We start from the raw sequence: 16,193 nt of genomic DNA, 5'->3' as shown, positions 1-16,193 counted from the left end.
CCACAAGCCATCATAGACTCAGATAGCTTTCTTTTTGTTTGTTTGGTGGTTGGTTTTTCAAGAGACAGGGTTTTTCTACATAGCTTTGGAGCCTGTCCTGGCACTCACTCTGGAGACCAGGCTGGCCTCAAACTCACAGAGATCCACCTGCCTCTGCTTCCCAAGTGCTGGGATTAAAGGCGTGGGCCACCAACGCCCGGCTTCAGATAGCTTTCTTATACAGGTCAGGATCACCTGCCTGGGGGTGATACCGCTGAGCCCTCCTACATCAATTAATAATCAAGATATCACACCCCCCCCCCGACATGCTCATAGACCAACCCCACCTGGACAATCCCTCAAATGGGACACTTTTTTCAGGTGCCTCCAGGTTGTCAAGTTGACAGTTGAAACAGGGCTGGAGAGATGGCTCAGCGGTAGAAAACAGGAACTTGCAGAGGACCAAAGTTTGGTTCCCAGCACTCAGATTAGATACCACAAAATTGCCTGTAATTCCAGCACCAGGGGATCCAATGCCTCTTCTGGCCTCCAAAGGTTCTGCACTCATGTACCCGTGCACACACATTCAATTTTGGGGGGTTAACTAAGACAGTAATAGACTCCTTTCTCCTCCCTCTACTGTCTCACGGTTATGCCACAAAACAGAAATTTGTGTTTGTATGTATGTGTGCATGTTCATGTGTGTGCATGTGCATTCTATATGCGTGTGTGTGTGTGTGTGTGTGTGTGTGTGTGTGTGTGTGTAAACCAAGGGGTGACCTCAGTCTTAGGTATCCTTCCTCATGCACAGTCCACTTGTCTTTTGAGATAGGCTCTCTCACTAACCTAGAGGCTCACCAGATAGGCTAAGCTAGGCTGACTAGCCAGCCAGTTTCAGTGATCTGTTGTCTCCACTTCCCCATGCTGGGTTACCTATATAACACCAAAGCCAACTTTTTTTACATAGGTGTTGGGGCTGGGATGGAACTCATATCTTCAGGTTCACATGGCAAGTACTTTACCAACTGGGCCATCTCCCCAGACCAGAAAGCAAAGTCTTATAGAGACTTCACTGGAACCAGCCTGGCAAGATGACTCAGCAGGGGAAAGACACTTGTTGCCAAGCCTGATGGCCTGAGTTTGATCCCCAGGGCCCACAAGCTGGGAGAAGAAAGCAGCCTGCATAAGTGATCCTGTGTCTGATCTCCACATGTATGCTGTGGTTTTCTCTCTCTCTCTCTCTCTCTCTCTCTCTCTCTCTCTCTCTCTCTCTCTCTCTCTCTGTCTCTCTCTCTCACACACACACACACACACTAAATAAATGTGAAAAATACAGATTGGTTTTGGTAGCCCGGCATGATAGTTCACAGGTGTACTCCCACCTCCCCCAGAGGCAGATGAATTTCTGTGAATTTAAGCCCAGCCTTGTCTATATAGCAAGTTCCAGGCCAGGCAACAGGGCTACATAGAAGACCCTGTCTCAAAAACAAACAAACACAAAGAAAACCTCAGCAGCTCTAGCTGGGGTGCCACACATGGTCAATATATACTGGCAGTGCAGTGGACTAGTTTTGACTGGTCAGCTTCTGCTGCATCCAGTCATTTCTGCTCTGACTCATCTACAGGCCCACAGGGGGACAGCGTGTGAACCTACAGGTTCAGAAGAGTTAGCAGGAAAAGGAAAGTGATACTTAGCCTGAGCCTAGTAGGAGGTAACAACCTAATAAATTCAAATCCAAAGACGTCATGCTGGACAAGACAACAGGAATAAAAGGATGAATTTGGAGAGGTAGCAAATGACTAGGGAGAACTTTTTCACACACACACACACAGACACAGACACACACACACACACACACACACACACACACACACTGTAAAGACCAGCTCTCAGCAGCTCAAGAACTGAAAGGGAGGTGCCGAATCAGCGGACTAATCACTCAATTGACTTTTTTATCTGAGGGAGTAAAACTTCATTCTCTGGGGTCTGGCAAAAGGGAAACACACACACACACACACACACACACACACACACACACACACACACACACACCTCTTTAGCGTCTATAATCTATCTTTATTTTTTTCCCTTATAGCTTATATGCCCCAAAAGACTCTTTCAAGAAGTAGAAAAATCACAATGTGGTTACATTCTATTTTTCAAGTGAATAATTATAATGAATACAAGTAAAAAAATAACATGTTTCTCATTTCCTTTACAAGATTAAACATTTTACGTATTATAGGTAAAAAGCAAGTTTTCCCAAAGACCCACATACATTCATGTCTAAGCAACGTGTTATAGATTAACGAAGCATAAGCAAGCAAGGTATTTTTCTCAGCCAGTTCTTTTACTGGCAGGCTGAATTTTGAGGTTACAAGGAAAGAATCATTTTATTTATCCCAGAAGGAATCTTATAAAATCTTTTAAAAAAATAACAAATCTAAACGTTTATATATGAAAAACAGTCATCTTTACTTTAAATCCTCAGGGCGTATACCCACTCATCAACAGTTTTTTATTAAATCATATCAGGAAGTTGAGGGCAGAAATAGGTACAAAGAATTAATTATTGCCTTTGGTCACCACCCCATCTTTAGCAAGAAAAGCATGTTAGCTAGCAATAACCAGACTGCCTTTGTTCTTGTTCCTTGGTCACACCGAGTCCAGAGTGTGCCTTTCTAGACTCTAAATTGTTCCTCAAGATCTTCCACCTCAGATCCATTAACAAAAACACCTTAACCTAACCTTACTAACAATTCACATGTCAAAGTTCTTTCTAAGGGTGGTTAATCTGCTCCAGCAGCAATGCTTGGAAAAAGTCAGTCACTGTTATTGTAAGTACCAGTGACACTGCCCAGAGAGGGGCTAGAAACCCCCTGAGAGTTTTCATACAACCCATAAATTATGAGGAACCTGGTGACCGAGAGGGCAATAAGCAGAGCTATGCTCAATGACAGCATGAGGACCTCAGGACCCGAGCCCTCTGGGCTCTGCCTTTCCAAGGCTCACAAGATGAAGATTTGCTGTCTGCCAATCCATATTCTACAAGTTCCAACGCTGCCTGTTGGTCCCCACACATTCATTTATTCATTTATTATTCATTTATTCATTGAGGAGGACATGTATGCTACAGTGCCTATAATCTCAGCACTGGGGAGATAGAGGCAAGAGGATCAGAAGGTCAGTTTCATCCTCACCTGCATAGAAACTTTGAAGACAGCTTTGGCTACATGAGACCTTGTCTGCACGGAGGAGTGGGGCGGGGGTAGTTTGCCTTGGAAGAATGAATCTATTCAATGACTTGTGTACACTCTTATGTGGGCGGTAAAAACAGAAGCACAGAATGCCAGCTCACACAAACACAGCCAAGGCCAAGGCCTGGCTGATTGAATCAGTAGGCTTACCAGGAGTCACTCTAAATTTTAAACCATCACTTATGAGCTGGTGACGTAGCTCAGCAAGTAAAGGCGCTTGCCACCAAGCCTAATGGCCTGAATTCCATCCTAAGGATCCACATAAAGTAATAGAGTAAAACTCTATTACAAAGGTCAGAACTAAAATGGGATGTAATGGTACATGCCTTTAATCCCAGCACTTGAGAGGCAAAGGCAGGCAGATCTGAATTTGAGGCCAGTCTGGTCTACAGAGAGAATTTTAGGATGGCCAGAGGTGTTGAACAAAGAAACCCTGTCTCTAAAATCAAAACCAAACAAAGGCAAGAACCAGTTCCAAAAACTTGTCCTCTGGCTTCCACATGAGTGCATAGGCCCATGCATACACAATAAGTCAATCAATGCAATAAAAAGAAATGTAATGATAAAAATTTACTATTACTTATATAGATAGCAAAAAGAATAATCGAAGGCTGGGGGTGTAGCTTAATCGATGAGTGTGCCAGATGTGGTGGCACATACCTATAATCCAGCAGTGAAGGCCAGAAGCAGGAGAATCAGAAGTTCAAGGTCACCCTCAGCTACTTAGAGTTTGAGGCCAGACTGGGCTTCATGAGAGACCCTGCCTACACAAAACTAAACCAAAGGTTCCAGAATACCTTGATAATTGTGTCACACACCAGAAACTGCAGCACTGAAATTCAAGGGGCCTGGAGACCACAATGTAGGTGGTTGAGCAGTGGCTTAACAAGCTGCTTCTGGGCTTTGCTGTGAGGGGGCTGGGCAGGAAGCATCCCCACTTCCTCCCACCTCCCCAGAAGCCCTGAGAAATGAGAACCTGTCTGTTAGCTTCCCCAGACAGATACGACAGTTAACAGAAGGACTCCTGCCAGTTCCTTGAAGGCCTCCCAGCCTCCCGCATCCAGGAAGAGCACTGGATGTTCTGCCAAGACTTGGACACACTGACTTTCAAGTTCACTTGAGTACGTACGTGCAAGGTCACCATGATGCTACGGTGAAGCCTCCCTCCCCACACATGGGAGCTGAGCTTTCTGAAACTGCAGATAAGCTTGGTTTTGGATAGACTGTACAGATAATGGGGACACTTATGGGGAAGTGCCTGGGGCTGGGCAGAACTGAAAGTGTAGGCCTGTGTGTTCTGTGCACAGTTGGTAGCGCTGACTGGCTGTTTGAGAGCCATCTCTAGTCCTGAGGTCTTGCCTCTATGACACCTGTTGTGGTTTCCTTCTGAGATGTCCACCCACATGGTCATGTGCTGAATGTTTGCTCTCTAGCTGGTGTCACTATCTGGGGATCCGACTGGTTAGAGGAAGTCACTAGAGGCGAGCCTTTGAAGTCTGGCTCACTCTGCTTCCTTCTCTGCCATAATATGATCTCCACCAGAATCCATCCATGATGAATTCTGCCATGCCTTTCTGGCCTTCCTGAACTGAGCCTCTCTGAAACTGTAAGCCCAAGTAAACCCTTCCGGAAGTTGTTAATGACAGGTATTTTGTCACAGCGACACCAAAGTAACAGATACAACAGTTGTGATATTAATTACCTGAAAACTTAGTAGTTATGTTCTTTGCCAGAGCGAGACAAGGTGCTTTTCAGACACCACTTCTTCCCCCAGATCCACCCAAAGGCTGGGGCTTAGGTAGGTGATACTGACTGAGTCCAAATGACCTCCTCTGACTTCTCTTCGAGGCTACCTTGCTGTGGAATAAGCCTCTTGTAAAGATTTCTCACTCGAATTGGTTTAATAAATGCTGATCTGCCAGTAGTCAGGCAGGAAGTATAGGCGGGGTGACCAAACTAAGGATGATGGGAAGGAGAAGGGTGGAGTGGGCAGTCACCAACAGACCCAGGTGCCAGGCTACTGAAGGTACCGAGACATGGCAGAATGTAAGTAAGGAACATGGGTTAACTTAAAATGTAAGAGCTAGTTAGTAATAAGCCTGAGCTATTGGCTGAGCATTTACAAATTAATATAAGCCCCTGAGTGGTTATTTGGGAACTAGCAGGTGAGAGAGAATCATCCCAGTCTACTGCCTTAGCTTCCTCACAGCATGAGATCCCAATACCAAGGAAAACATTTGGAGAAGCAAGCTGTGGAAGGAAATCCTGTCTCCTCAGGTGACAGCCTCAGAAGTTATAGCAGCATTTCTACAAGAGTCCCAGCCAGACTCCCGAGGGAGGAGGTGACCTCAGCGTCTTCTGGGAGATGTGAAAAGATGAGAAGCTCATGGAACCAGAGAGAGGCACTGGTCATTTTTGAAAAATGGATATGTAACATTATTAACATTATCTATCATTCTTTTTGTTGTTATTGCAGAAAAGTATACATAAGGAAACATCATTTTGGTGATATTTCAATAGACTGATTTTACATGTAGTTATTGGGTTAGTTCCTGCATGTGTGTGCAAGCATGTGTAGAGGTAGAGGTAGAAAGACAACACGCAGGAGTCAGTTCTCCCCTTCCACCTTGAAGGTTCCAGGGATCGAACTCAGGTCATCAGGATTGGCAGAAAGGGCCTTTACCTCTCCCTGACCCTGTTTTTTGGTTTTTGGTTTTTTTGTTTTTTTTTTTTTTTTTTTTGGTTTTTCAAGACAGGGTTTCTCTGTGGCTTTGGAGGCTGTCCTGGAACTGGCTCTTGTAGACCAGGCTGGTCTCGAACTCACAGAGATCCACCTGCCTCTACCTCCCGAGTGCTGGCCCTGTTTTAATTGTTTCAATTGCTTGCAACAAGTCCACAAAATTGGGCAAATATTACCACCATCCACTTCTAGAACTTTCCCAACATCCCAATCAGGACTCTGAACCCATCAAACAATGGCTCCCTATCCCCACTCCTTCCTGAATCTAACATTCTACTTTCTAGCCATATGAAGTCGCTGTTCCAGGTACCTCATTTAAAGGGTGAAGGGACCAGCTCCCCATTTCGGGAGCCACAACAGCCAAACACGTACTTGCCTGACCTCGTCTTGGTCCCTAGGAGGTCAGATGCCTGCCTCGTGGCAAGGAACCAATCAGAAGTTAGCTGGTGGTGCTATGCTTTACGGCTCTGGATGTGCTTTATGGACAAGTGCACAGCAATGACGCACAGAGCATAGCAACCACCCTGGGAGGGCCTATGGGCCATAACAACCAGTTGACCAATCAACACAGGGCAAACCCTCCAAGCCTGGAGGCACACCAATCCTGAGCCTGTGGGTACCCCTAGACACTCCCCTTACACTGCCCTATAAGATCTCTATGCAGTGGCTTCGCAGGGTCTTTCCTAGCCATCCACCATGGCAGGTGGATGAAAGACCCACGTTAACATAGGGTTAGCTCATTAAACAACTACAATAAAGCCTCGTGCAGTTTGCATCAAGCTTTCGCCTCCGCATGGTGATTGGGGTGGCCACGGTCCTGGGCTAAGATCCTGGGGGCCTGAGCTTCCGGGGGTCTTTCAAGGGGACTGTCAAGGTTTGAAATGTCCCCCAGAGGTTCATATGTCTGAACACATCCCCAACTTCTGGCTGTTCTTGGAGATTATAACACCTTTGGGGAAGGTGGCATAGCTGGTGACTGTGGGTCACTGTGGGTAAGGACTTTGGGCATTGTAGCCCAGCCCTGCTTCATACCTGAGCTCCCAGAGTCTACCAAGGTGTGAGGAGCTACAGTAATGCTCTCCTGCTGTGTTGGAGCAGCAGCCAAGCCTCATCACCATGATGAAGCAAACGTCCAGATCCATGTGCCTAAATAAGCCCTTTTTCTGGGAAGTTTCATCTCTCTGCTATTTTGTCACGGCAACTAGAAAAGTAATGAATACAGGAACCACACAGTATCTGTCCTGTCACATCTGGCATCATGTTTTCAAGGTTCAAAAAAGAGCACTTGAGCCTGTTTGGTTATCTACAAAATGGCGTCACAGAGCCTACCTCGCATGGTGTTGACACAACTCCCATCAGAAGTGAATCTAATTCCCCTCTCTATGAATATATACATTGACCTTTCTTTCCTTTCCATTCCTTTCCTTTCTAATAGGTTTTCTGAACCCTGATAATAAGGTTTCTCTTCCAACACTGTAAGCCCAATTGAACCAAATTGAAAAAAGTAGAACAGGTTTATTTGAGCAAAACAACATTCTGGGGCATTCTCCAGTCCCAGTGACAGAGGCTGGAGAAACCACCCACCCGAACTAAAACAGGGAGCTTATATAACTTGTAGGCAAGGCGTATGACAAACAAGCTGGGTTTGGGCCCAAGTATGGTCAAAAGCTGAAGACTTAAGGCAGAGACTTGGGTATCTGGCAGCTTCAGGGAAGGAGCTGCCATAGACACCAAGAACGTGGGCCTGGGCTTTTGGATTCTTTCCCTTTGTGGGAGATTCTCTGAGAGGGCAGGGTTTGGAGAAACAGGAATGGGGCTTTTCAGACCCAGCTGCAGGAGCCAGCTGGCGGTTCCAACTGAACACTTGGTTTCTCAGCTGAGTCTCACACAGCCCAAGCTGACTTCGAACTAGCTCTGTAGCTGAGGATGACCTTGAACTTCTATCCTCCTACTTCTACCTCCAGATGAGTGGGATTACAGGTTTGTACCACCTTGCCCAGCTTCTGCGGTGCTGGGGATGGAACCCAGGACATCACACTTGTTAAGCAAACACTCTACTGATTGAGTTACAACCCCAGCCCTACCTGGCTACTTTTTTTTTTCTACTTGGCTACTTCTAACGAGGAGAATGCAGTCAGTGGGGCACAGAATCTCCTGAGGTTCTGTCATAAAAGGTGGTCCAGCTTTTGCCTGTGGTTCTGCTGAGACATCGCCCTTGGATTCCAGCCCTTTCTTCAGCCTCATACAAGCCAACAAAATCTACCAGCTGCAAGGAGAGCAAGCAAGTGCATGGATGGGTCCCAGTTCTTGTTAATGACTGATGCAAGACAGCAGGTTAAGGGCAGCTCCCGTCTCCAGCCTTCAAGACACTCCGACAGATGTCAAGCGGGAACAGAAATTAGATGTCCCTCCCAAACTGTGCACACATAGAACATTCAGGAAGAGACTGCATGTGTATCCTCCTCCAAGTTTGCTGTTTGTTCCATAGAGTTGACACAGCTGGATCAACCCAGAAACTTCCTGCCTGGAGACTGAGAGTTCTTGAGAGGAAGCATTTCCTCATTTTTCAATGTTGGGTTTGTAAGCAGGGCATGGTGGCCCATGGCTATAATCCCAGCAGACAGGAGGCTAAGGGAGGACGGTTGTCTTAAATTACAGTTCAAAGCCAGCTAGGGCTACTAGGTAAGACACCATCTCAAGGGAGGTGGTAGCAAATGCTTTTAACCCCAGCACTGGGGAAGCAGAGGCAGGAGGATCTCTGTGAGTTTGAGGCCAACCTGATCTACCAAAAAACAAACAAACAAACAGGCTGGCAAAAATGGCTCAGTGCAGCCAGGCATTGGTGGCGCATGCCTTTAATCTCAGTACTCAGGAGGCAGAGGCAGATGGATCTCTGAGTCCCAGACTAGCCTGGTCTACCAAGCAAGTTCCAGGACAGGCTCCAAAACAACACAGAGAAACCCTGTCTGGAAAAAAAAAGGGGGGCTAGAGAGATGGCTCAGTGGTTAAGAGTACTGCCTGCGCTTTCAAAGGTCCTGAGTTCAATTCCCAGCAACCACATAGTGGTTCACAACCATCTGTAATAAAATCTGGTGCTCCTCTTCTGGCCAGCAGACATAGATGCAGGCAGACACTGTAATTAATAAATAAATAAATCTTTAAAAAATAAAATAAAATTGGTTTTAAAAAAACAGAAAAAAAGAAATGTTAAAACCTTTAAAAATGTTTAAGGAAGGGAAGGCTGGAAATCTGGCATAACAGTCAAAAGCACTGGATGCTCTTGCAGAGGACCTGGATTTGATCCCCAACACCTACACGGTGGCTCTCACAACCATCCATAACTCCAGTTTCAGGGAATCCGAAACCCTCTTCTGGCCTCTGCAGGCAACAGTAGGGCATGTAGTGCACAGACAGACGCGTAGCTAAAACATGGATCCACATAAAATAACTCGAAAAGAAAGATGTGTTCATTACCGTAAGCAGCATCCTGGCACCATGCTTGTGTGGAGTTCTGGGTGGTGACCAGAACACAAAGAGCAGAAAGAGGAAAGGCATTGCCAGGTACTGCTATTGTATGAAGTGGGAAACAGTGGCACGGTGAAAACAGCAGTGGAGAAATATTGCTGGAGCTTCTCTCCCTCCAAGTCCATGGCCGCTTCAGCCCCAAATAAACACACAAAGACTTACATTAATTATAAAACGGATGGCCTACGATTAGGGCTTCTTATTGGCTAGCTCTGTCTTAATTATTAACCCATTTCTATTAATCTATGTATTTCCACATGGTACATGGTCTTGGCTTACCGGAGAATGCCCTGACCTGTTACTCCTTTTGGCAGCTACGCATCGGATTCTCTCTGCCTACCTTTCCCAGAATTCTCCTCGTCTCCTAGTCAGCCTATCTTCCTACCTGTGTTAGCCAAACAGTGTTTTATTCACCAACCAATAAGAGAAACATATATGCAGAAGGACATCTCCCATCAGAGAAGATTCCCCCTACACCATGGAGGTGACAGGTCAGGTGGCCAGAAGGCAAAATGACAACCAATAAAATCAACTGAGATGCACAACAAGGAGTTGTGAACATCAACTAGCAAGGAGTCATCGTTAGGATAAAGGCCACCAGTAGACTCTTCCCTCACCTCAAAGTGTCCTCAGGGGAACCATGGGTGACACTATGAAATCTGATGTCCTCTGCCACATAATTCGGAGTGCAATTCTCAGACACTGGGACATCAGGGGATGCTGTAGGTAGAGAAGGAGTCACTGCTGTAACCCCTGGGGTGGTTCAGTCACTAAAACCCTAAACAGTGGGGGATTTGCTCCCAGGAGCTCTGAGAGGCCTTGGGAAAGGCCTTGATGGTGTGGAGGACAGTAAATCCTCAGCAAGAGTGATCCCTGTTGGTAAAGCAGTGTGATACCTGGAGAGAGATCTTTGGAAGGCGACTCCCTCCCCAGCAGTGTCACTGGGGAGTGGATGCAGGACAGACAGCTTGGGCTGTGGGCTGGTGACTCCAGGGAGAACCCTCCCTTTTTTCTTAGGACTCTGGGTAGACACATATTCAGCATCAGGGTGTCATTAGTGTTTGAAACAAGATGTCACCATGTAACTCAGGTGGGCCTTGACTCAAGACCCCCTGTCTCAGCCTGGGGAGTGCTGTGATTTCAAGTATGGACCGCCATCCTCAGCTCAAGTTTTAAAGATGATGATGATGATGATGATGATTCTATGTTTGCAGGGGGGGAGGGAGGGTGGCAGGTCTGGTGGATCCCCTGGAGCTGGAGGCACAGGCAGTTGTGAGCTGCAGGGTCCTCTACAAGAACAGCAAACACTCTCAACTCCTCAATAGATAAACCATCTCTCCAGCCCACAGCTTAGATTTAACACACACACACACACACACACACACACACTTACTTCACTTCCAAGCCTTCATGTTCTTCCCCAGCTTTGCCTTCTGGAGACTAAAGAGCTCACCCCAGCAAAGGGGTCACCCAGAAACTTAGCTAGAGCAACACACAGCATCTATTTATTATGCTCCAGTCTTGCCTGTTTTCTTTACCGCCCCTTTTCCCTCCATGGCCCCTGTAGGATATAGAACCCAATCCACCCCCAAGCATGGATTTGGAGTGTTTTTCTGTATCTTTGGAGTCTGTCCTGAAACTCGCTCTGTAGACCTCGGTAGGCCCTTTGTAGAGGGCCTCAAACTCACAGAGATCCTCCTGCCTCTGCTGCTCAAACGTTGAGATTAGAAGTGTGAGCCACCAACTACCTGGCCAGACAAATTTACTGGATTAGAAAATCACTCTTCTGATGCTGTGGATTTGTATGAGAGAGGAAAGCAGAGTTCACAGCAGGGACTCACAAAGGCTGGCCAGGCAGGCTGGGCAAGTGTGACATGGAGGGGCAGCTGTCAGTGAGCTGTGGGAGCTGGGATAGCCTCTGAGCCCTGTTGTTTTAAGAAGGAATAGAGAGAGGGTCATTGTCTTAGTCATGGTTCTCTTGCTGTGAAGAGACATCATGACCTTGGCAACTCTTATAAAAGAAAGCATTTAATTGGGTTCAGTTTCTGGGGGGGGTCAGTCCTTTATCATCGTGGTGGGTAGCTTGGAGGCATGCTGGGTAATAAGTATGGCACTAGAATAGTAGCTGAGAGTTACATCCTGATCTGGTGTAGGCCTGTCATGCCTGCTATTCTGGAAGCTGAGGCAGGAAGTTCACAAGTCCAAGACCTGCCTGAACTACAGAGTGAATTCAAGTCCAGCCTAAAAAAAATTAGTGAAAGTCTGTCTCAGAAGTCAAACATCCCTGGGGATGTCATTCAATAGTATAGCATGCTTGCCTAACATGTTCAAGTCCCTAGTTTCAAACACCAATATAGCCAAGGGAGAGGGGGAAAAAAGGAAGAAACAGCTGTGAAATGAATGCTGGCCGTGACTTCTGACCTACTTTTAACCTCCAGAGGCTGGGAGCTCCTAAAAGTGACAGATGAGAGGTCACCACTCTGCACTGTGTGCCTTAAAGAAATGTGTCTTGAGGTCTATTAAACAGACTCATTATGAGTCACTAGGAAGGGGGAAGAAATCGGGAACTGGAAACTGGCCCACCCAGCAGGTGCCATTGGTTTCACAGGACAAAGTTCAAAGTTCCACAGCAGTCACAACCATCCAACACCAGGCCAACCTTTCTGCTTACATTTCTTGGAGTGTTACTCTATGCAAGACTGCCCAGTTGACACTTCCTACTTCTTCAGTAAATGTAGGTGTGTGTGTTTATATCCCAAGAGAAAAACCACAGCAGAAATTGCTGTCAACCTTATATTACAAAAAAAAAAAAAAAAAAAAAAAAATTTAGAGGGATTTTTTGTATGCATGTGAAGGGACCAGCTCCCCTTTCGGCAGCCATAACAGCTGAACACGTGCTTGCCATAAACTTGCCTTGGTCACTTAGAGGTCAGATGCCTGCCTTGTGACAAGGAACCCATCAGAAGTTAGTCACTAGAAAGTCAGATGCCTGCCTCGTGACAAGGAACCAATCAGAAGTTAGCTGGTGGTGCTATGCTTTACGACCCTGGGTGTGCTTTACGGACAAGCGCACAGCAATGACACACAAAGCATAGCAACCACCCTGGGAGGGCCTATGGGCCATAACAACCAGTTGGCCAATCAACACAGGGCAAGCCCTCCAAGCCTGGAGGCACACCAATAGTGAGCCTGTGCGTACCCCTAGACACTCCCCTTACGCCGCCCTGTAAGATCTCTTGGGAGGCCCTAGGAGCTGTATTTTGCGAGCCATCTGCCATGGCGGGTGGGTCAGCTAACATGGGGTTAGCTCAGCCTCGTGCAGTTTGCAGCAAGCTCTCGAATCCACTTGGTGATTGAGGTGACTGCAGTGCCTGGGACCCCGGATACCTGAGTTTTCCTGGGGGTCTAACAGTACCTTAATTTCCCTCTGAGCCATTGTGCCAGCCCATAAAAGAAGCTGTTTGTTTTTGAATATTTATGAGGTGGGTGGCATACTCCTGGTGGCCCCTTCTCCTGTCTGAAATTATGGTGAACCAGATCTCCCTTTCGAGGGAATTTCTTCCCATGATCTATCTCCACAGAAGGGAATGGGTATCAAAACCACAATGTCATTGATGTAACAGTGCTGAGCCCTTATCTATGACTGCAAAGATGTTTAACCACCAGGGGCCATTCTGACCGTCAGGGGACATAGGTCTCAAGAAGTGGCTGTAACGTTCCTTGGTTTCCTTTAATCTATCTCCTTTCTGGAATGGTCTTCCTGGGAAGGTGGGGTGGGGGGTTTCTTAGAAGGTGTCCTCACAAACATCTCTGTCTGATGCAATTCCTTGTCTTAAGAGAATAAGGGCCTTGCCGCATGTGGGGTTTCCGCAGGCAGTTGGAGCCTGCCAAGACCGGCCTTGTTGTTTTCCCCCAACCCGTCCTTCCTCTTATTATCAGATCAGCTTGGCTGTCCCATACCCAGCTGCAAGCCTTCTCTTTCACCTTCCTCCGTGTTCCCAGGTGGAGTAAGGCTAACTTCAACATTCATTTTAACATAGGCTTATTTCCACCATTACACTGTTTCAGGCCAGGGATCACTCCACTAGACCCCAGACCACTTTTAAAATTGTTCCCAGCGCTTGGGAGGTGGGAGTAGGAGGATCAGGAATTGAAGGTCACTCTCACTCAGCTTCATAGTCAATCAAGCCTGGGTTAAATGAAATTCTGTTGCAAACACAAACCACTTTGATTTTGGGGCTGGAGAGCTAGCTCAGTGGTTAAACTTACTTCCTGCTCCTCTACCCAGCACCTGGGTGGGTAGTGGGGCTCATAATCACCCCAGCACTCTTCTGGACTGCAAAGGGGCACCTTCACTCACAGGGCACATTCCCACACTCTACACATGGCCTGAACTGAACTGCCATTCTGACTTTTAGCTGAATGACAGTGTTTGGAGACAAAGTGGCATCTCCGAAGAGCCTCTGACTGACATTGTGGGTATTCCAGGGTAAGTGATAAAACAAATCTAAAATGACATAGTTTGACATTCAAAAGAATGTGTGTTTTGATGCCACAAGCTACCTAGCAGAACTTAATCAAAGCTTGCAGGTCCATCACCTCTATTCCAACAGCAACTGCTGTACTGCATACAGGAGCCATGCCAGCCACCAAGAGTTAGATGTGGCGCCTCAAGTTAAGGGACACAGTTTCCCCACCCCACCCCCTTGCCTGGCCTCAGGCTCCACACACTGCTGACTAACAGCAAATCCTGGGAGTGGTTGTGAACTGCCTATGGTTTGGTCATTTGCTAGAATTCACAGAAGGCAGGACAGTACTGTATTTATGATTTGAGCTTTATTTAAATGAAAATAATCAGAAGCAGTCACATAGGGCAAGCTCTGGAAGGATCTAGAGCACAGATTCTCCTTGTCCTGCCATCATAGGACAAGAGTGCATCAGCCCGAAGCAAAGCCATGTATGTGTTCATCTGCAGAGAAGTTGCACTAGGTCTGGATTTGAACCATCATTTACTGGCAGGATTCCCAGAGGTCTCCGACTGACTCCAATCCCCAGTTCTCTCTTCTCCCTTCAGGGGTCCTTTGAGCTCAATGCCTCAACCCTCAACAAATCACCAAGCTGGTCTTTATAGTGGCCAGCTGCCATCCTGGGTCATCCCCTCTCTTGACAAAAATTCCACTGTGATCCACAAGGCAGACAAATAACAGTGACACTCCATCCTCTCAGGAAATTCCAAGAACTTAATACCCCACACACATACCCCCCCAAACCAGAAACAAAGGCCAGTCAAACCCTCTAACAGCCAACAAAGTACACTTCCCCAGACACCTATTCCTCTGTAGAAAAGATCATGAACACACTCCATCTCTGGTCTGGGCCATTTTCCATTTCACTATTTAGCTTTTCATGATGGAAATGTTGAAGCCTATGTAACCGTAATATAGGAAGAATAAGAAGAAAACAAGCCCCAGGTTCCCACCTCCCCTTGCAGGTTACTTAAGTGGGGTTTAGTTTTCATTTGTGTTCTGCTCTGCCACTGTCTTGAAGTTAGGCCTACACAACCTCTCTCTGAGTATTTTTTTACTTAAAGTTCCCTGAAATGGTGGCTACACTATGGTAGGGGTCAAGGGATTGTAAGGCCTGAACACCCAGAAACCCTGGGCAGTAGCTTTCAGGGGGCGTGTACCTCATCATTGGATTTCAGCTTGAGTGACAACATCTTCCACCCACACCTCAATCCAGAGGGGATACCGAATTCTGCTTCACTGCATTCAAAGTAAGGGGCAACAGCCATCCTTGCCCTGTTTATGGTGACTATCTTGATAATAACTCACTTCTAAAGCACTTAGTTCAAGAAGTCATTAGCTAGAACATTAGTAATTAACTAAAATCAGTAGAGGGAGGTAAATGATGTAAAAGATAACATATCGATATTAGTAATAGATCGAAAATCAATCTCCAAGCAATTAAAAAGACTAGCCAGCCAGTCCTGGATAATGCAAAGACTTGACCTTTAGTTTATCATACCAGAGTGACTGAGACAGTTATTGGGTCTAGGATAGGATTTTACATCAACGTTTCTGGCAATTCCTGTATGTCCACAGAGCCCCCAGGGTTTTCCTGTAACCTGTGTTTAGGTGTCTCTTCCATGTTGGAATGACAAGAGTGGTGAACAGAGCCATCCTCCACCTTTCCATCTGTCTGCTTCTCAAAAGGAGAAGCAAGATGGATACACAGGCTGTGTCCATTCTAGGACCCCATGGTACAAGATTCCAGACACGTTTATGGTCAAGGCAAGGTCTTACCATTGCAAACAGAAAGGTACCAGACAGCAAGGGTATACTCCTCCACTTACAGCTCCAAAGCACCTTGAACAGCTCCGGGCTTTGGTCACCTGCTTGGCTCTCTCATAAACAGAGGGATACATACTTCCTAGCCTGAGCTGTACATAGCCTGGAAAGAGTCTTGACTGTCAGTTTCATTTCTGTGTAAGAGTCCAAGGAGGACCCCTCAGTTAACCCTTGGCATTCTGCTTCTCTAAACCTAGATGTTTCCCAAGTCTGACTTGGTTTCAAACAAGGCTTTGTTTCAGAAGATCGGCAATCTTCAAATTCAGAGAAGAATCACCAAAGAACTTGTGTAGCAAAAAAAAAATAAATAAACTTTCAAAGGCCACGCATCATCTACAGGG

Source organism: Cricetulus griseus, chromosome 7 (genome assembly GCF_003668045.3).
Source record: "Cricetulus griseus strain 17A/GY chromosome 7, alternate assembly CriGri-PICRH-1.0, whole genome shotgun sequence".
In the NCBI taxonomy this organism is placed as follows: Eukaryota; Metazoa; Chordata; class Mammalia; order Rodentia; family Cricetidae; genus Cricetulus; species Cricetulus griseus.
This window is presented reverse-complemented; position numbering follows the sequence as displayed.